The following is a 21,637-nucleotide window of genomic DNA, read 5'->3' on the forward strand; positions in this document are numbered from 1 at the left end:
TTTCGATAATGGTCCGGGAGTGGTACAATGGCTCTACACTTTCGCGCACTTTTCGACACCTATTGTGGCATCTTTTGACCAATAGTGCACTCGCGTCGCTTGTGGTTTTTTTTTGCCTTTGCCAGCAAAACACTATACTGGGATCCTCAACCGTACCGAAAAATAACGGGGGGATCGTTCTTCGGATCTGTCTGATCCCACTTTTTGCGCAAACTACAAAACGGATGAAACGCACAGTCCCGGTATTGCGATGGGACGACGCTATCGCGGTTCTTCACTCCACGGACCGAACTTTAGTGATTGATCTCGTTTTCGGCGCGGGAAGCCCTTTTTATTTCCCCGTGCCCCCGGAAACCATCTCCACTCGCGATCGATGACCTCTTCTCGTATATCGCGTAGCAAAAACAAAACATTATTTACAAACATGTATGGGTTGGTGCCCCGATAAAAAGTTTATTTGAATTTTTAGATCGGATTGGTTGCATGCATAACCTTTACAATGTATAATTCTCACAAAATAAACAAATGAACAAAAAAAGTAAATAAACTATCTGACATATAATATAAATAATTGAGTAAATAGTGTAAATAAATGAATATGGAATAAATAAATAACAAGCAAATGTACAAATAAATAAATAAATAACAAACAAATAAATAAATAAATAGATAAATAAATAAATAAATAAATAAATAAATAAATAAATGAATAAATACTGACGGGCACCAACCGCAGACTACTAAACATGAAATAAACATCCTTCAAACATGTAAACATGGAAGCTATGACATTTATTTCACATTTAGACATTTACTGACAATATTTACAAATATAACAAAATTTCTAGGGGTCTATATTAAGCTGGCCCAGTGACCACGGATTTATTGGGACCAACGAAACACAGGTCACATACTGGAGGTCACACACCTGAAAACTTTGATCTAAAATGAAAAGACAAAGCGCGTGAGTCCTTAGCTAAATCACAATATCTACCAAGATATATCCAGATTCTTCTCCCTACGTACTAACACCAATCCTATCCTGTGACACTTGTGGATGATGCAGAAAATTCCTCGGTCATAATAGTCACAAGTGTTGAACTAACATTCCTTCTCATCCCAAAATTGACCTGCATGGGCGTAGCCATCTACGTTATTGATCATACTATAATCTTAGTCTCTTTAGGTTACACGTTGAGTATGATGAACTACTCCAAGTATCATACAATTGGTTCAATATGTAATTTAAACAAGCTTGGGTCAATCACAGGAAACTCGCGGGCGGTCAACTAAGCTAAGCTAAGCAATTTTACAAAATGTTCTACTACTACAAATAAGGCAAAAAATGGATTTTTAGAAAATCTTTCGAAAACGATGAGGAAAAGGCGAAATTTAGAAGCCTATTTCAGGAAGAGCCGTCAAAAGAGAGCCTCTAAGCTTTTCATCGCATACCGGTACCGCGTATTCGTTTTACATCCGTCGTCGCTTACATGTCAAACGAGCAACATGTTGATTGTATTGTTCGAATCGACGCCATGAATTTTCGACGACGTTGATACCTATTTGCATCTAAGTTACTCAATCAAATGCGGGTAGTTTACCAATAGAGGTGCCGCGCGTACATTTCAATCAATCGTCACCCGATTGCCAAACGAGCATCATCATGGTTATAACGTCCGGATGGTAAAATCGATCGAGTATGTACTTACATGCAAAGTTTCAAGTCGAACAACGCGATGAAGAGCGCACGATTGACATCGCACACAGTAAGAAAACGGGAGCAAGTTTTACATGGTTTAACTGTGTTCAAGTTCTCTTTTTCTTTCTTCTCCATTTTTCGTGGTAGTTCAAGGCTTCAGTAAGCTACCTTGCCGTGGTTGTGTTACCTACGTCGCGCTGGTGGGGCTGCTATCTTAGGTATAGCTGGCACGATACAGCGTTTCGGGTATCAACCGCTGGATGCCAGGTAGACGCTGTTGGAGCCGCACTTCCTGGTGATCAGACGCTCGGGGTTCGCACCTAACCGCTAATGTTAGAAAGACATCAATGCCCAGGCTGCACTACCAGCTAAGTACACAACTCATAACTGGCGGTTGTTTGTCATCGTTAGACCCATGGAAGCGTGAGGTCGGGACTTGTGAGGACCAGAGCTGTGTTGTGGAGTCACCTACACTAGATGAGGTTAGAAAAGTTATCCAGGGCCCGAGCGATTTCTCATGGGATCAAACACCATACAACCCCTTGAAAAGACTATGAAGATGGTCTGTTACAAATTCTACGACCATCAAAACACCATGAAATGGTATCAACAACTTAAAGAAATACCGAAATATGGTTTCCATGTGGGATGGACCATGGCAATGGCGTTTTGATGGGTTGAACACATTGCAAACACTATGAAAATACCATATAACGGGGGTGAATCTGGACCATGAGCATGGAGATATTATCGGCTAATCGTTTGCTCGGGAGCTGAAGAGCAATGCCGCGGGGAAGGATCAGCTCCCGGCTGAACTTCTTAAACACGGCAGTGAGCAACTATATGAAGTCCTACAGCATATTATGTCTAAAATAGGGGAGAAATAAGAAGTGCCTGCTAGCTTGCTAGCCGGTCTCATTTGCCCCCTCTTTAAGAAAGGGCATAGACTGGAGTGGGCTAATTACCGAGTAATAACCCTTCTTAATTCGGCGTACAAAATCATGTCCCGTATTCTGTTCAACAGATTGAGACCGCTTGAGGAGTTCCTCTGACGGTGAATACTAAGCCGGTTTTCGTGAGGGTCGATCAACGACGGATCAAATGTTTACCCTGAGACAAACCCTCGATAAATTGTACTCCCAGAATTGCAGACACATCATCTGTTCATAGATTTCAAAGCGGCCTACGGCCTACTGAAACGAAATGAATTATGGCAAATTATGCTAGAACATGGTTTTCCAACGAAACTAATGTGTCTGATTCATGTAATGCTGGATGGATCGAAATCAAGTGTAAGGGTTGTGTATAAAATTTAGACATCCTTCGTAATCTCGGACGCATTGAATCAGGGTGATTCACTGTCGAGTCTATTGTTCAACAAAGCGCTCGAGGGAGCGATGAGAAGAGCTGGTGTGCAGAGGAGCGGTACCATCCTCACACGATCGCATATGCTCGTGGGCTTTGTGTACGATATCGATATTAGCGGGATTGAGCTGTGGTCAGCTATTTTCGTCCGCGTCCCTTATCACTTATTTTTATAAAGTGATTCATCAGCAGTGCTATCTTTGAAAATGATCCAGCTCGATTATGCAAATAATTTTTTCCTATCTTCTTTTAATGCAAATTATTAAGCAGTCTTCATTTCGTTATATTCTGAACTGCACATATTTTGTCGTATGTAATTTTAAATGTTCTTTGATTTGATGGCATTGTAAGGGAACACGTATCCGCCGGTTGTGCCAATCGAGCTGACATTTCTTTAGACTGAGCAAACTAATCTCTTTGTTTGTTTAGTGTTTATTTGGCCAACTAGGAAATGAATCCACTGGGTATTTAATGCGCGTTGGGAATACGCATGGTCTTGTATGAGTGAAAGATGACTGTTGAATTATGTATGAGGGTTGAGAATTGACAATTCGCAAGAACAGAACGAGGAACAAATGTTCTATTGTCATATTTAATGGTTTACTTTTATTCCATTAAATCATCAATCAATTATATTGAGCTACGAATAAGTACTTAATATTTGGAGATGGGGGGAGTTTGATTCGTGCATGATATTAATATCGTTTAGTAAAGCAGCATCGATATTTTTTTCTGCTACGCGTCTTCATTGTAATATCGCAACGTTTACTCGAACGAGGTGGAAATTTTGAAGTTACGGGATCTCAATAAGCGTGTGATAATATCTATAAAGGACCATTTATAAATTCATCCGCGCTGTTGGGGGAAAGAGCTATGACAAATTGTGACATAAATGGGATGGGGAGCACGTCATGTGCTTTGACGCATTCGGCCGTTTTACCCACGATTATGCCATATATATATATATATATATATATATATATATATATATATATATATATATATATATATATATATATATATATATATATATATATATATATATATATATATATATATATATATATATATATATATATATATATATATATATATATATATATATATATATATATATATATATATATATATATATATATATATATAAGAAATTCCATGGAACATGGACACTTTTGCATGTAGCGGCAGTAATCTGCTCCTACAAAAAAGGAAAAAACTGGAATCATTCGGTTCGCATTAGACCACGGAGATAAAGAACGTGGTAATATGAGAGAGACCTAGTATTAGGCAATCTTTGCGTGACATAATTTATGAATGGTCCACAATACCAATTTACCAATTCGCTGGGATTTATACGGACTAACGCATCCCTTAAAACTCATTCTTTATGGTCCATTTTATATTGTCGACAACACTCCCTACAGCCGGCTGTCCGGAGTTAAAGTTGTTTTCAATGAAACAAACACTCGATAAACGGTTACACAGAGTTTAACCGCCTTAACATTTAAAACATTTACGTATCCTACAGTCAATAAACTCAAATATATTCTCACCCACTACCTAATCCGTGGTACTTATGGGAGTGTCACTGAGTCTGGGCCTTCCGTTAAGTAAGTACCTCATCAACATTTCCTTTCTCATATCCCAAGTTACGGTAAAGATGGTCGTGGCCCGCAATTGTGGCTCTCTGGCAAAATTCTCGCTTGGACTGGATCAATTGTAATTCTCAAACAATGCTCTTCAAGTAGTCTGGCTGGAAATGAGAGTCATCAGTCTGCAATCTACGAAATGTACCGTGCTTACGCAACGCAACATTATCGATATTAGCGGGATCGATTGACGTGTCGCGTAAGAGGCATTTGCGCCTTTTAAAAGGGAGACGCGAGAATTGGACTCACGATTAATACCGACAAAACAAAGTACATGGTCGATGATAGACAACGTGAGTCCAGCAGTGGTAGTGCTAGTGTAGTGGTGCTAGATGCTGAAATATTTGAAATTGTAGATGAATTTGTGTACCTTGGAACTCTAGTGACGTGCGCTAATGATGTTACCCGCGAGGTGAAAAGGCGTATTGCAGCTGCAAATAGGGCTTGTTACGGACTTCGAATCCAGTTTAAGTCCCGCAGTCTGCAAACGAAGACGAAATTAGCTACGAACCAGATTCTCCCGGTGGCTTTATACGGTCATGAAGCATGGACGTTAAAGAAAGACGACCGTAAAGGGCGAACACGAAATTATTGCGACACCGAAAATGTCATGCCAATTTTCTTATAATGTTTAAAATCAAACCAAAATTTTAGGGTAGTTTTATACATATATTTACTTCAAAAATCAAAAGAAAAGTTTATCGATGGAGCCTTGAGTGTAAAATTGAACGCATTTTCGCTTGAAGCCCTCCATCAAAGTCTTTACAGTGTCATCCGGTACCAGTTTCTCAGTTTTTTTTTCATTTTCTTAACATGTCCTTCTCGTCTTTGACTGTCTTCTTGCTCTTCCGAAGTTCCCGATTCATCATTGCCCAGTACTGCTCCACCGGGCGCAGCTCCGGACAGTTTGGCGGACTCATGTCCTTTGGAACAAAATGGACAGAATTGGCCTCATACCACTCCAGGACACTTTTAGAATAGTGGTATGATGCCAAATCTGGCCAAAATAGCGGAGCATCGTCGTGCTGCTGCAAGAACGGCAAAAGGCGCTTCTCGAGGCACTCAGATTTGTAGATATCGCCATTTACTGTGCCCTTTGTCACGAAAGGCTCACTCCTCAGTCCGCAAGAGCAGATGGCCTGCCAAATGAGATATTTGGAGGCGAACTTCGACATTTTCTTCTTCTTAAATTTGTCGTCCACATAGAACTTGCTCTTGCCGGTGAAAAACTCCAACCCCAGAATTTGCTTAAAAACGGCTTTTATATACGTTTCGTCGTCCATCACACAGCAGCCATATTTTGTCAGCATCTTCTCGTAGAGCTTCCGTGCCCGAGTTTTAGCCGTCGATTGTTGCCGCTCATCGCGGTTTGGGAAGTTCTGTACCTTGTTTGTATGCAGTTCAGCTCTCTTTGCATTCTGGACGTAGCTCTGCGACATGCCGATCTTTTTAGCCAAATCACGGCTTGAGACGTTGGGATTTGCTTTAATCATCCGCTTCACCTTTCCCTCCGTCTTTTTGTTCTCCGGTCCCGGTTTTCTTCCAGCTCCTTTGCCGTGGTCCAACGTCAACCGCTCCTGGAACCGCTTCAACACTCTGGAGACGGTTGAATGGTGAATGTTCAACATTTTTCCCAACTGCCGGTGCGACAGGTCAGGAAATTCCAGGCGTTTTGAAAGAATTTGTTCTCTCGACTCGCGTTGGTTCATCTCCATTTTCGTTGAATCGAAAAACACGACTTCGATTTTGACAGCATGTAAACAATACACATCAATGAGAAAGTGTGCAAAATTTGGTTGATTTTTACCCAATGGTAAAAAAGTTATGCCCTGTTGAATGTGTCGCAATAATTTCGTGTTCGGTCTTTAGAGCGTTCGGAGTATTCGAGTGCAAGGTGCTGGGAACAATATTCGGCGGTAAGCAGGAGAATGGAATGTGGCGGCGTCGCATGAACTATGAGTAATACCAAGTATAAAGAGGGACGGATACTGTGAAACTGATACGAGACGGCAGACTGCGGTGGGCTGGACACGTGGTCCGAATGCAGGAAGAGCGTCAAGCGAATACAATATTCAACAGAGAATCCGGAAAAGGCCATCAGCTTCGTGGCAGGTCACGTACACGATGGCTTTGTGCGGTTGAGGAGCACCTGAGGGCGCTCAACGTTCAGGGCGACTGGAAGCGATTGGCGCAGGATCGAGTCCACTGGAGGAGGATGCTCCATTCGGCGTAGGAGCATCGAGGAGCGGCTGCAGCCCATTAAGTATCAAGCAAGTAACTGTGTTCTGGTTAATACCACCACTGCCACGAATTCATGGTAAACGTCATGGACTTTCGGCAGTGTTGGCAATAATTCGCACACAGTTAAACTGTGCCTGGCACTCGTTCTCATGCGGTGTACAAAGTTAATCCCCTTTTCATCACACTGTGCGATTTCCAATTGAAACTATGCATGTACACTAGACTGCCCAGAAAAATGATGAATTTTCGAAAACTCAATCCGTCCATCCCGGAGTCGATTCCTAGTCCCACCAGGAATACTTGCACCAAATTTAAAGCAAATCGAACAAGTCTAGCTACCGGACCAACGTGGACATGGATATGGATAAAACCCACTAGCTCGCATTTTCGCCGCTAGGTGGCACTGTATGCATCGTATTATCACTGTAAGTGAAAATAAGAAAGCTAATTTAATTTTCTACAACTTTGTCGGTGACTGCTAGTCAATCTGGTTTTGTTATTAAACTTTTAACGAAGTTATTGCTTGTGTCAGTTTTGCATTGGGCCTAGCAGTACATGGTTGTGTATCAGGACTCGATTCCCACGAACTACACATTTTTGTGAAATAATGGTTAGATTTAGCTCAATAGTATGTTCAGAATAATTGCAGTACATAATACGAGCTATGTTTTGGTTAGAAAATTTTAGTTCCACCTGTGGCCGCATAGAGCGCGCCAACATTAACTTTTCATAGAAGAGAGATAGAATACCGAGATGTTCGGAAGAATTATTACATAATGTCTGTTCTACAACTTTGTGGAAGACACCTAATTTATATCTCTCTCCGTTGAAAAGTTAATGTTGGCGACCTCTGTGCGGTAACATGTGGCACTAAAATTTTCTAAGCAAAACATGACTCGTATTATTTACTATAATTCATCTGAACATGCTATTGAGCTAAACCCGATCAGAATGAAATAACAAGATTATAACAGAACACAATTTTTGTAACATATTGTGTTATAAATTAGGTCTCGTTAGTAGTTAAAATAACAGAAATTTCTAACAAGTAACAATACCAGATATAGCTTTGAAATATTTCTGTTATGTGTTTCTGATCGGGAACCTAACCATTTTTTCACAAAAATGTTTAGTTCATGCAAATCGAGTACTGATACACAACCCCGCACTGCTAGGCCCCATGTAAAACTTACTCAGACATCACTTTGTTAAAAGTTTAATAACTTCCTTTAACAAAGCCGGATTGAGGACAAAGTTATAGAAAATAAAGTTATCTTTCTTAGTTTCACTTACTTATTCACTTAGTGATAAAACAATGCATTCAGTGCCACCTAGCGGCGAAAATGCTAGATAGGGTATTTCTCCATGTAAATTGTCGAAAAATCCCGTTTAAACTTCAGGCACGTTGGTCCGGTAGCTAGACTTGTCCGATTTGCTTCAAATTTGGAGCATGTACTCCTGGAGGGACTAGAAATCGACTCAGAAGTGGGCTGATAGAAGTCATTGTTTTCTTGTCACTCTAATGTACACGAACAATTGTACCGTCCGGATGGTATAGCCGTGATGTCGGTCGTTTGGCATTCGAGCGGTGAATGAATGAGACGGGCGCGACACCTCTATCCTTCGTCGAGCGTCAACTGAAATCTAAACCCAAGTCGTTTTGGAAATATGTGAGCGAGCAGCGAAAAGAATCCGTCTTGTATGTCATTTAATGTAGTTTTAGGCACCGACTCTAAGGAAATTTGCCAACTGTTCTCCGACAAATTCTCAAGCGTTTTTTTCCGACGAGAGCCTTCTAACACAACAAGTTGCCGCCGCCGACAATTTAACTCGTTCTCTAGGACGAACCATCAGCCAAATTTGTGTAGATAATGCTGCCAGCAAATTCCAAGCTGAAAGCATCTAGCTCCCCGGGCCCAGATGTCATCATCATCTGGGCTTCTTGGCAACTCCAGCCGGCTTCTTGAACCACTTCGGCGAATCTTCGTGCTATCACTCACTACTGGAATTTTCCCTTCCTGCTGGAAAGCAGTACACATATTTCCAGTTCATAAAAAAGGAAACAAATCGAACATTGACTATTATCGGGGAATCTCGCGTTTAAGTGCTGTATCAAAATTATTTGAGCTGGTTGTTTTAGACCCAATTTTTTTCTTTCACTATAAACACTGCATTGCAGACAATCAACACGGTTTTATGCCTAATTGATCGACAACGATCAACCTGCTCTCGTTCACAACATATGTACTCGATGAATTCGCTGACGGATTGCAAACCGATGCTATTTACATGGATCTATCTGCGGCCTTCGACAAAATCAATCATGATATCGCAATAGCGAAGCTAGATAAACTCGGTTTTCATGGATAACTCCTGCGATGGTTTCGTTCCTACCTCGATGGAAGGCAACTCCAAATCAGCATTAAGGACTGTCTATCTGCACTATTCTTCGCTACATCTGGCATCCCACAAGGAAGCCCTCTCGGTCCAGTAATATTCCTCGTCAACTTTAATGACGTCAATATCAAATTACATGGACCCCGCCTTTCTTTGGCCGACGGTATGAAAATTTTTCGACAAATACGGGATAAAACCGATGCCGAGTTTCTTAAGAGTGAACTGGAGAGCTCTAGTACGTGGTGTGACCTAAACAGAATGGTTTTGAACCCGAGTAAATGGTCAATTGCTACGTTTACGCGGAAACGCCATTCGATTCAGCTTAACTACCATTTCTTCGACTCGAGTATTCCAAGACACTCTCTCGTCAAGGATTTCGAAGTCATCATGGATTCGGTACTAACGTTCAAACCACATACATCATCCATTGTGGATAAGGCATCATCAAGACAGTTAGGGCTCATCTTCCGAATAACGAAAAACTTTAGGGACGTACGTATACTGTTTAAAATCACTCTATTGCGCGCTGGTTCACTGAACACTAGAGTATTGTGTGGAACCATTACTACCAGAATGGCGTTGACAGAATCGAGGCGTCCAACAACGATTCATACGCTTTGCACTCCGACATCTTCCTTGGCAAAACAAATTTCAGCTGCCGAGCTATGAAAACCGTTGTCAGTTAATACAGCTCGATACTCTAAGCATCCGGAGGAACTGCTGTTGAACCCTGTTCGTCTCGGACTTACTATCTGGCAGGGTGGATTGCCCTACAATCCTCGGGCGTCTGGATCTTCAAGCTCGCGTTCTAGCTCTACGCAATAACTCTTCTGCGAGTCCCGTTCAGGAGAACTATGGGCGCCAGAGCACTGTTATCGGACTTCATCGTGTTTTTAGCAGTGTGGCGACGGCTTTTAACTTCAACCTGACGAGGAATTGGATAAAAGCCAAAATAATATCTATTCTAAAATTTAATCAGGTTAAGTAACTACCATTGGGGCCAAGGGGTCTGTCGGTGACGGTACAACAAATAAACAACTAACTAATTGTATTTCATTGAGTCACTTAGGTGCGAGTGTGCGCAAAGCCAACGCTGCCGAACATCCAGTGCGTCTACCGCTTATTGTACCGTCAATAGAGTCAACATGTTGCTCGTTTAGCATATGAGCGACGACTGATCTTAAACGAATACGCGGGATCTGTATAAACAAGTTTACAAGTGATGAAACGCTTATATGTTCTCTTTTGACGGGCTCTGCATTTTGCTCGTTGTTTGCGAAGGATTTTAGAAAAATCCATTTTTTGTTTTATTTATAGTAGTCGCACATTTTGCGATATTTAAAACAAAATACGTGAACATATTTCCATATTCAGATAATGCGATTTTGTTCAGTACAACATCAGTTATTAGAATTTGAAATCTGGACAAACTGCTGAGTATGTTACCTCAAGAATTAGTCATACAGAAGAACAACCAGGATAAATCAAGTGTTTTTTTTCGATTTCTTAGAACACCTGGACAAACAGTTAAGAACCAGAACATGTCTTGAAACACCAGGACATCTGGTCAGTCTACCCAACGCATGTTCGGAGAAAATGTTTCCAAAGTTCAAAATATCATTTAGCAAATCGCGAATACTATAAGTCTAGCCGGTGTTGTAACTTTACATAATGAAATAAAAGTTTACCAACGGCATGCATCTACTACTGATATGTTTAGCACACGATCATCATAGCCAAACCTTTTCTTGCAGCAACATATGTACGTACAATAAAAACAACAAGGTCAAAAGCAACCTTTTCGCCTGCCTCTGGCAGTTAGGAGGTTGCTACGTCAATAAAATAGCGATGGATGGAAATAGGAACGGAAGCTGCTGGGTTGACGTCTTCAAGTCCTTGCCTTTATCGGTACTGTGAAAGCAACAGAAAATGTCGTAAAAAGCTGATGGTGACGTGTTTTCCATCAGATACCAGCAGCAATGTTGGCTTACCTTTCAAACCTTCATCTGGTGTCAGCAGTGTTTTTTCCTAGCCTCTAGCTAAAAACATGTGCCTCGGCTTTCACTTCTTGATCCGGTGTCAGGTGGATGTAATCTATAAGAGGTTGAGTTATTCATGAAAATTATATCTTACTTCGCGGTACGATGGGGATTGATCGAAGGATACCGCTTTATAAATTGTTATCTATCTAGCGATACATGGTACGGTATTTGTTGCACTTGTTTTAATACATGTCCTAGTTGCTTATACATGTCCTAGTTGCACTGTTTTATCTGAAAATTCAAAGAAGAAGAAAAAACAAAACAATTCGAAAATTAAATGATTACTCAACAATAAATATAATTATGCGATCAAATTAAACCTGTCGATAGTAACCACCTTCTTCTCTTCTCCCTTTCAACAGTTGACGACGTCAGCCAGCTTTACCTAGAAACCAAACAAAGCAAGCCTGGTATTGATAACCAACCAACGAGCTGCCATTCCGGTACGATTCCGCAACAGTGAACTAATTGCAAATTAATGCCAGAACATTGCGTCCGTTGTCCAGGGTCGGCTGTCGCGCGTGTATCAAATTTATTTTTAATTGAATTCTAAACACTATCATGTTCCGGTGCACGCGCTACAACACCGCTGCGCTGTCATGAACTAAATGTCAGCTGGTCTGCACGGGGCACCATTCACGAACGACTTAACGCCCAGACGGTTGCTACCCTTCCGGATCCGGACCAGAGTGCAAAACCAGTCCGTGACAACAAGCCATCTAAATTTTGGCTTCCCAACACCACTGACTGTGTGTTTGTGTGGGTACTTATTTGGTGGCAAGAAACCAACCCATTCTGGTGCGATGACTATGGAGGAAAAATGGACCAACTAAAGCGGAGCACATCAGTCACGTCAATCGGCACACGGACGTCTACCAGAACCAGTTGGTGAGTACTAATGAGTGCATAGCTATACACGTATCGTCGGTATCATTCTGTGCCCAGGGAAACGAGTCTGCATGCAATTGGTAGCAGGGTGAGATCAACACCCATACATGATTCGCTTTTCTCATCTCGTACCTTCGACAAAGCCAGCCGTTCCTGACCGAGAAAACCATTGCATCGACCGTTCTCGAACAACGCCACCTCAAGGGCTGCTGCACACTTCATTTACGCTAGCAAATTAGTTTCGCCCGGATATTTGACAAGATGCGGGTGGTGCCGAAATTTTGCTATTACATAGTTGGAATTTAATTCCGGCACTCTGACGCACACGGCCTGTTGCCGGAGTGATTGTTTGCCACCGCCCAGCGGATGGATGGGAGGAGACGGCACAGTATGACACGGGAAGGTCGACTGGCCGGCCGGCCGGTTCGGAAGCAGCTGGCTGGGTGGCGAAGACGACGTTTGCCACCATGGTACCGTGCCATGGTGTGTGAAATTTAATTAAACCACAAAATTTGCTTTTCATTGTTCCGAGTGGTATAACTTGGCGTTCGGACGGCGGGGTGAAGGCCAATTTGTGCAGCTGCCGGCGATGCATGGGTTGATAGGTTGCTGAAGGCGGTGTTTAGTTGATTTGCGATGTTTGCTGTATTATTGAAAAGGTGCTTCGCTGACAGGTGCACAGGACCAGCAAAATAATACTTGGAATCCTCAATTTTTCGCAATAGATATGTGCATGTAAAATAAGTTCAATCACGAAGTCTTCCTAAGCTAAACTAAGATATGTGCATGTAAAATAGGTGTGCTTGAAGTGTGTTGGTATTTTCGGTCCTAACCACTAAAACCAAACAATACTCCTTTTGCGCACTTTTTCCCTACGTAACTACATTAAAGTATTACTTTGTGGCGGTGCACGCTGTGCTTTCACCCCACCTCTTTTCTCACGAGTTTTCCGTCGCTTTCTCGCAGCCTCACTTGATCTATGATATGGCCATTTAGCTCCCTACTCTTGTTTTGCTTTCTGTCATTTTCTTCATTTATTACGCCGTTTACATTCTCTGTGTACATGAACCATTTAGATCTGAACTCCACTCGGATATTCCCAATCGGTAAATCGTTTAGCTCGTGCTCACGATGTACTCGCAGAGTCTCCGGCAGTGAACTCACCCTATTCCGACTGAGAATTCCCCGGCGACCGAATTTCTCTCGGTTCACTTGTCCGCTTCGTGAGCCAATTAGCTCCCAGTTCTGTCACGATACACTCGAGTAGTCCCCAGCGATAAATCTCTTGTGCTGTAAGTTCCCCGGCGGTAAATTTCTTCCGCTATCGATGCTCGTTTGGTTGAACCATTTAGCTCCCAGCTTCGTCGAGAGCTACTCGATCTAGTCTACGGCGGTGAACCTAGCCTACCCAACGTTGCAGCCGGTAAGTTCCTAGATCTGTCTAGCCCTTCCGGGTAGAGCGTAGCTTCCGGCTCATTGGAGACCCGCTCACGACGCTGGCTGTTCAACGCGACTTACTCGATTTAGTCCCCGGCGATGGATCTAGTCTACTCACGTGCTACTCGGTAGGGTGTGGAGTTCGGTCCGGCGATTCCAGGTGGGGTATGGCGTCCGGTTCATCGGCGCTTCGGCAGCCCACTACGGCAACCGGTATAATACACTCATGCGAACTTTCAGCTCTGGCAATTAATTCATTCATCTCTTCTCTATTTCCTCTACAGTTCCACTGAGCAACTACCCTACTGACGGTATTCCACGTCCTTTCTTCTATACACATCTCTTGTATGACATTCCTTGCACTCAGAACCGGTAACTTGCTTCGAACTTCCTCAAATATTGTGCAGTCCAATACCACGTGCTCCAGCGCTTCTTTCCAGCCAATAGAGTGAAGGTGTCGTGACTGATTTCCATCTCACTCGTAACTGTGCTGTGCTCATGTACATCGTTTGTGCTAGCTCATTCGATGTACTCGCTTCGATGGAGACACCGCTTGGTGTCCACCCCACTCTATTAACTGAGGCTCCGCTACTACTCCTTCGCATTGGTCACCATGTTGCCAGTTGTTATTCTGGCTATCTCATCTTCCGCGAGCAAACCGGTACAATGCCGAGGTTGGTCCGGCAATCCCGGGTTCCAGTACCAGTACTTCGTCTCACACCACCCATCCAGTCCCCTACGGTGTACTTGAATTACACCGGCAGAGTTCCCCGGCAGTAAAAGGTCTCTCGAAAACGAATTCTTCTACTACTCTCCTCCTACTCTTCTCCACGGGACAACCGGTAGGGTTCTGAGACCGGTCCGGTGATTTCGGTGGAGCCTGCAGTCTGGTTCGCTGGCGCACCAGAACCCGGTGCTACATCGCATACTACTCAACTAGTGCCCTATATCTTGGCACCTCGGACGGAGAGTTCCCCGGAAACGGAATTTCTCCCGAACCCGATTCGTTGTTTCACGGCGATTTTCTTGTACTGCCCATAAACGCAAAAGAGTCCCATGTGGATTTTTGTCGAAAATGAGTTATCCGTTGGATTATATTCTGTATCACCACTGAATCACACTGCACAAATAAGATTACCGGGTTTGTTCAGGAAATATAAAAAAAAATACCAAAACATGGTTGTCCCATCCATTTGGCTCAATGGATGGGATAATCTTGAACAGCGTTTTTCTCGGCTTGCTGTTTTTCAACATGGGACTCTTATGCTGTTATAGGCAGTGTAGGTGGCGTTACTTTGTTGATCTCTTCGCCACTTCCCATGAAGCGCTGAGAGTATCCACGTCGCTACTCTGTTAAGTGCGTGCTAGGCACGTTCGTAATGATACATCTCTTCAACGATGCTGTCACGCCCCTCGAACTTTTTCGAATCTAAAGCGCTCGAGGACCAAGAGTTCCGATGTCTCCTACATTTTCGCATCTTCTTAACGCGAGGGTTACGAAACATATCCAAACCGGTACTTCTGGAAGTATCCACGCCCGGATAAAAACTGTGCCAAAAGGAAATTCATCTCTCCATGTTTCCGATGCACTAACGCCGACAAATTTGTTATATGTCAGTGGTCACCTACCTTACCAGTCTGCTTGCATCTCGTGTATTCCTACGCTGGTAGCATTCCATGTTCTAGGCCAGAGTGATGTAGATGGGAATTATCCCGGCAATGACGCATACCGCCTCCACGGGTATCGTTCTGTATGCGTTCGCTACACGAACATTTATTAGGCGAAACGTGCTTGTCAACTTCGTCCAGCTCCGCTTTGAGTTCAGTGCAGCATCCCAGGCCGGTACGTCATTTCTCAATATTAAAGATGCTCATGCTGCATCTTGCTCCTCCCATGTTCGGCATTATCCTTGCACCGCGTTAACTTTGTTCGGCGCCTTCTCACATGCATAGTAGACATGGCTGTTGCAATTTAACCGACCATCGACCATCACACCTAGGTGTTTCAGCGCTCGTTTCAATGATTTTTCACGTTACGTTACGTTTACTACCTCGGTCTTGTGATGAGCCAGGTCGATCGTAACAACGGCGCAGTAGCGACTACCCCTACTTCTTTGCTTTGATGGTTTCTCCGCGCTCGCGATGACTTTGCGATTGGTGTCCAGCGTCGAGATCCCTTTCCGGAAGCCGAACTGCCTCTTCGATAGTTCGTTCTCACTTTCAGTGTAATTCTTCAACCTATTGAGGATGACTCTTTCCAGAAGTTTACCAAGAATATCCAGCAGACATATAGGCCAATACGATGCTGAATCTCCTGGTGGTTTCTCTGGTTTTGGCGGTAACACCTGCTTCTAGATCTTCCGTTTGTCTGGGAAGTAGCCATCGTCCAGGAATTTCTGTAAGACTGCCCTGAACATGTCCCGAATCGCCAGGATCGCAGTCTTCAGTGCCACGTTGGGGACACCATCTGGTCCGGGAGCTTTCTTCGCTTTCAGCCCATCGTTGGAAACTAGGTTACGCTACGACCCTCCCATCTCGGCATGGGCAGACCATATATCCGTCTATTCATTCGCTCTTCAGCAATGCTTCGGCGTGGCTATCGCGGTCGCCACCGCGAAGAAATGAGTGAATGGTCTGCGCCAGCATGAGCAGACCATTCACTCATTTCTTCGCGATCAACCCTTTCCGCTCTAGCTAACCAATCCCAAGTTAGTCGTGCTTGTCATCTGTTACTCGGCGCGCCATATTCTCTGCAATCTGCAGGCAATCTGAGTGGTTGCAGTCGAGACTGAGTTCCACTTCTCCACCGCTTGACACATCCTTTGTAGAAGGGTATCAGGGGTTGTGTCCCAGCCGCAGACGTCTAGCATTGCTCTTCTTTCAACGTCGAAACGGGGACATACGAATAGTATGTGTTCCGCAATTTCGTCAACACCTGGGCAGACTGGGGCCTCCGCGTGCCCAAACATGTGGAGGTACTGTCGGAAACAGCCATGGCCTGACAGGAATTGTGTCAGATGGAAGTGGACTTCCCCATGGGGTCTACCCCCCAGCACGATATATTATGTATCAGCCGGTGGGTCTACATACCTCTCAAGGAGTTATCCCATTCGCGCTGCCATCTGGCGACCGATTTCCAGTGCTCTCGCCCAGGACGAGCCACCGTACCTAAGGATAGATACGGCAACGCCTACCAGTAACCTACGTCTACTGGCGCAGGCCTTAGAGCTGTTGGACATCATCCTCGATAATGCCGCAACATCCGTTGAAACCCTCTTGCACGCATAGTCGACATGGCTGTCGAAGGTCAGCTTGTCATCTATGATGACCCCAAGAATCTTCAGACTCCGCTTTGAAGTGATCGCGAATTCTCCCACTTGGATAACTGCGTGTTGTACCGACTTCCGGTTGTGGACGATGACCACCTCCGTCTTATGTTGAGCGAGCTCCAGACCTCTCGCGTTCATCCATTCCACCACAGGGATGATCGCGTGTGCTGCAGTCAGTTCTACCTCGGGGATTGACTCCCCGTAGACCGCCAAGGTTACATCATCGGCGAAGCCGACGATCTTCACACTAGGAAGGAACTTTCATCTCAGAACCCCGTCATACATAAGGTTCCATAATACCGGACTCAGCATCGAACCTTGCGGGACTCCTACGGTGATAGGAACGCTTCTCTGACCGGCATCGGTCTCGTATAATAGTACATGATTCTGGAAGTAGCTTTCCAAGATCCGGTACAGGCCCACCGGCAGACTTAGGCAGACTAAGCCGGTGTAATGAGTGCGCGATGGCATCCCAACTTGCGCTGTTGAATGCATTCCTCACATCAAGTGTGACTAACGCACAATATCGAATACCTCGCGTTTTCCGTTGGATCGCTATCTTGGCGGTCTTTATTACTGAATTGATAGCGTCCACCGTGGACTTGCCTTTTCGATAACCAAACAGATTACTTGACAGGCCATCCGTACCTTCTACGTACGGGGTTAGCCTGTTGAGGATGATCCTTTCAAGTAATTTGCCCGTCGTGTCAAGCAGACAGATTGGTCTGTACGCCGATGGATAACCCGGCGGCTTCCCGGCCTTCGACAACAGTATCAACTTCTGCCTTTTCCATCTATCCGGCAAACAGCACTCGTCAAAGCATAGCTAGCCTGAACATGTTCGGGTTCGTTATGATTGCTGCCTTGAGAGCGCTGTTTGGAACTCTGGAGCTTTGTTCGTTACTAGAGAATTAGCAACTGCGAGTAGCACTTCATTCATCACCGAAGCCACCATTTCGGCCTCACCCACAGTGCCTGGCGGCGCCGGGGACCAGGGACTTGTGGCTCGGGACGGGATGAGTACTTCGATAATCCTCGCCATCCGGTCCGGTGACCGTTCGGGTGGTGAGGAGCCCCCTTTAGTCTTTGCCATCACGATCCTGTAGGCGAAACCCCACAGATTCGCGTTGGCACCCTCGCACAGCTTGTCAAAACACACTCTCTTGCTGCTCTTGATGGCCTTGTTAAGGGTCGATTTCGCAGCTCGAAACACTTCACGGCGGTCCACTCTTACCTCCTCGGTGCGGATTCGCTGCATCCTACGTCCAGCTTTAAGGCAAGCTGATCGTAGGGCTGCAATCTCGGCACTCCACCAATATACCGGGCGTCTGCCATTTCTTGGCAGGGTTTTCTTCGGCATAGTGGCGTCGCACGCGCGTGATAGAACAGCTACCAGCGCATCCCCGCTTAGACTGTCGGTGTTGGACTCCAGTCCCAGAGCCGCGGTGAAAACTTCGCTGTCGAAGTGATTGGACTTCCACCCGCGTACCTGGCAGGGATCACCCGCCCTGGGATGCTGCATAGTTGATCCTAAAGCGAATTGCTAGGTGATCGCTATGGGTGTAGCCCTCGTCTACCCTGCAGTCCATGTCTGGAACCAAACCCGGGCTGACAAACGTTACGTCGATCCCAGACCCGACCCCATTCCTACGGAATGTGCTAGCGGAACCATCATTGACTAGCACTGCGTCGAGTTTCGCAAGCGCCTCCAGTAGCGCTTGGCCCCTGCTATTTGTATAGCGGCTGCCCCACTCCACTGCCCAAGCGTTGAAATCTCCCGCTATGATAACGGCTTCCGACCCAACAGTTCGGACGAAAGCCTGTCGATCATCTGGTTGAACTGTTCTATAGGCCACATTGGTGGGGATAGCAGCTACAATAGAACACACCATTGATCTTGGCAATCGCGACACCCTCCGCAGAGGAGTGTACTACCTCTTGGACCGGGAACCATCCCGTTGTACAGATTGCCGCCATCCTAGACCCGTCCGCCACCCAGTTTCCGTTATCGGCAGGCACGTTGTACGGGTCGGATAGGAGGGCGACATCTATCCTTGACTCCGAGACCGACTGCCACAGCAGCTGCTGAGCAGATGCACAGTGGTTAAGATTCAGCTCTATGTGATGTTCACGGCTTCTTATTACGCCTCAAAGGGACACACAGGTCCGCTCATAACATGGTTACGGCCTTGCTTCATGCTGGCGCAGAGTGACGACACAACTTACTCCTGTCTGGGTCCTTACAGTCGTATGACTTGTGGCCTGGCTCCAGACATCGATAGCACCGGTCCACTGAAGGCGGCTGAAATAAGCTTACTGGGCATACGGACCAGCAGATCTTCCGCAACCGGTAGCTTGAAATAAGCTACCTGCGTGCCAAGCATTCGCTCTCTTAGACGTACAGAGGTCCGCTCGATCTCCATGCTACACTGCTCCTTGACGACCGAGACGACGTCTTCTGCGTTTGTAACCTCATCCAGTTGCTTGCACTGGAGGGTCACTTCCGAACCCAACGACTTCACCTGAGCGCCGTCTCCCAAGACCTCTTGTGCCAACCTCCTATACGTCACCCCGCTGGATGGTGCACCACGTCTCAACACCAAGATCATTTCGCCAGTCTTGGTGCGTCTAACGCTACGCACATCCTGTCCCAGTTTCGAGAGGCTTTCGGCCGCCCGCATCGATTTAAGGACTTCGGCCTAACTGTCCTTGTCGGGTTTCACTAACAGGGCCTCCCCTCTGTCTTTAACCTTCTTCGCGGGTCGAGGTACGTTCGACTTCCGCTTGGTTCTACTGACCAGCTGCCATTCGCCATCCTGTGCTGGTGGCACCGGGGTGCTGGTACCTTGTGGCCCAACGCTTTGCGCCCGGTTGGTGACTATCGCCTTTTTAAGCTGAGAAGTCGCCGGCTTGGGTCGCCGTCGCACCCAGATCCGCACATTCCAAACGACAATTGGCCTTAGTGGTTGCGCGTCGTTTCGCGTTGCCCCTCGCGCCTTCACCTGGTGACTGCCTGGGCCGCTTCGCAGTCTTGCCCTCCATTAAGCACTTTGTGGCCGATAAAGCGAAATCTATCACCTTTTGTGCCATCGTCGCTCCACCGATGAAGGAGAAGGCCTCGGTTTGGACGCCTTTAACGGCCTTCTCTCTTCCAGCCACGCTCTTTGTATAGGCTTCCTGTTCTTGTCTTGCGACTTGAACAGCCTGGCGGAGCACCAGCAGGTTCTGTTTCAGCTCCTTGCTGATGTTTTGCTTTCCGCTCGTAAACTCGATAATATTATTGAGTTGTTTGGCGACCGCCCGCATCGCGGGTGGTGGTCCGCCAGTGTGTTGGTAGTGTTATCACAACTGAAGATCCTTCGGTACTGTTGGTTACAGCCTCCGTCGCTCCGCTGTCACCACCTCTCGGGGGAGACCTCGCCAAACCCCCTTTGGCAAAGGGGTTCACCACCTTAGTCATTTGCTCCTCGTCTCCTACTTTGCTATCATTTTTACCAATTTTAATTTCACTACTCATAACAGATCCCATGAGTTGCGAGAGAAAAAAATTAAAGGGTTGTGTACAGGACACGACCACGGTGACATTAAAAATGTAGCTTTTTTCAAGAGCGTGCAAATGAATTTTATCTATCACACATATTGACTCACGTTCTTGCTCACTCGCCTGTTTTCATATGTTACAATTTGCTATATACCCTCCCAATTAAAACATAATTTATTGAAGGTCATTTAACGGTAATCTATTATTACAATTAATCAAGTATCTCACTATGTGATTGGCATTATTTGGCTGATCCATCAAGTCAAAATAGGCTGGTCTGTCCAGAAAATATATTCAAAAGAAAAGTTCCATATTGAGAACTGTGATGAGGAAGCCCACGCCCGCCAACGGAAATATACAGATTCTCCATGAAATATGAAATTTAATTTTCCATTTAAATTTTCAATAATGTACTAATGAACTTAAGTAAACAATCTTAAGATTAAGTATTTCTTGATCGGTTAGTGGATGAACAAATGAAATTATTTGATAAATTACATTGTTATACAACGTTCGCACTACCAGTTAAAACGGGTTTTTATGCTATCTTGGTGACATTTTTCTTGTTGCTAATTATTAAAACGTGTTATAACTCTGTAGTGTAAACATTGTATTATTAAACCAATTCTGCAGCGTTTTATGTTATATAGGTGTTTTATGTGGTAATAGGATTGACATAATTAAATCTTCAGTACAACAGTTTGTTTCATAATTTAAAACAGATTTATTTTAAAATTTAAATTGGTATACCCAACCGTTCTATTTGTTGTATACTTTAAAACCCGATTAGAACTGTGTTTTAAATACATAGGGCAGGACAGATACTCTGACTGCATAAACTGGGAAAACAATTTTAAGTCCAGTAACGCTTAAGACATGGCTTGAATTTTAATCGAAAAAGAACACCCGCTTAAACTGCTGCTGGGACGGCAAGTTCTGTTTTAAAATTTTCCTTTTTGTGCAGTACGAAACAAAAGTGTTTGAAATTAGAAAACAAAAAGTTCTGCTGGGAATGTGATTGTTTCCGATGCAATTACACTCAGGTTTTG

General features: G+C 44.7%; 1 protein-coding gene across 6 annotated transcripts in view; it reads left to right on the forward strand.

The window, feature by feature from the left end:
• The window catches only part of LOC131694211 (5-hydroxytryptamine receptor-like), a 572,517-nt gene that overhangs the window by 357,172 nt on the left and 193,708 nt on the right, over positions 1-21,637 (forward strand). For all 6 annotated transcript variants that reach the window (XM_058982716.1, XM_058982714.1, XM_058982718.1 and 3 more), the window contains one exon: positions 11,756-12,281. The gene's annotated coding sequence lies outside the window, so the exon portion shown is untranslated. The remainder of the gene's footprint in view (positions 1-11,755; positions 12,282-21,637) is intronic.

This window comes from Topomyia yanbarensis, chromosome 3 (genome assembly GCF_030247195.1).
Source record: "Topomyia yanbarensis strain Yona2022 chromosome 3, ASM3024719v1, whole genome shotgun sequence".
Lineage (NCBI taxonomy): Eukaryota > Metazoa > Arthropoda > Insecta > Diptera > Culicidae > Topomyia > Topomyia yanbarensis.